Genomic DNA, 799 nt, shown 5'->3' with positions numbered 1-799 from the left:
GGAGAGGGTTCACGTAACGGTTACCTGTTCTGGTCACTTCTTCTGGCATCGGCCACTGTGGGCAGACAGGACTAGATGGACCTTTGGCCTGACCCAGTCTGGCCGTTCTTGTGTTCTGATGCAGGGGACCCGCCTAGGACTTGAGGGAAGCAGATGAAGAGGCAGACTTTGGCTCTGCCTCGGGGTGTGTCTACACAGCAAAGTTATAACAGCTGCTATTCCAAGATAACTATTTCGAAACTGTTTTCGAAATAACGGACGGCTTATTCCAACTTCTGTGAACCTCATTCTCTGAGGAATAACGCCTCTTCCGAAATAGCTATTTCAAAATACAGCGTGCGGAGATGCTCCGCCTCTGCTATTTGGAAATAGCCCGTTGCCATGGCTGTTCTAAGTTTTCCTCCTGGGGCTCTCAAACGAGAGAGCACGTCTACATTAGGGGAACCTGCCTCCGACTCATCTTGAGGCTTCCCTGTGCAGTGGAGACGTACCCTCGTTGCCTTCCCTCTGAAATAGTCCTGTCTACAGGCACGTTTCGTGCCCTCGCACCTAGCCTCCACACACTGCTCCTGGCAGGCCAAATCAAAAGGAGAAGAGCTGGGAAGGCGCCTTTCCCTCCGGCCTAGATACCCTTCAGGATCCTGGGCAGATTTCTGGCCCTGCCGGTCACTGCAGGGGCTGGCGCACCTCATGAGTCAGAGTGAAACTGCCCGGCAAGGTAAACAAAGAGCAAAGTGTTAACACAGTGACTAACAAATGGCTCTTGGTACCGGTTATCTCCCCAAACAGATAAAGGGAA

This window comes from Pelodiscus sinensis, chromosome 10 (assembly GCF_049634645.1).
Source record: "Pelodiscus sinensis isolate JC-2024 chromosome 10, ASM4963464v1, whole genome shotgun sequence".
Taxonomy (NCBI): Eukaryota; Metazoa; Chordata; order Testudines; family Trionychidae; genus Pelodiscus; species Pelodiscus sinensis.
The sequence above is the reverse complement of the archived record's forward strand: the minus strand, read 5'-3'. Positions refer to the sequence as shown.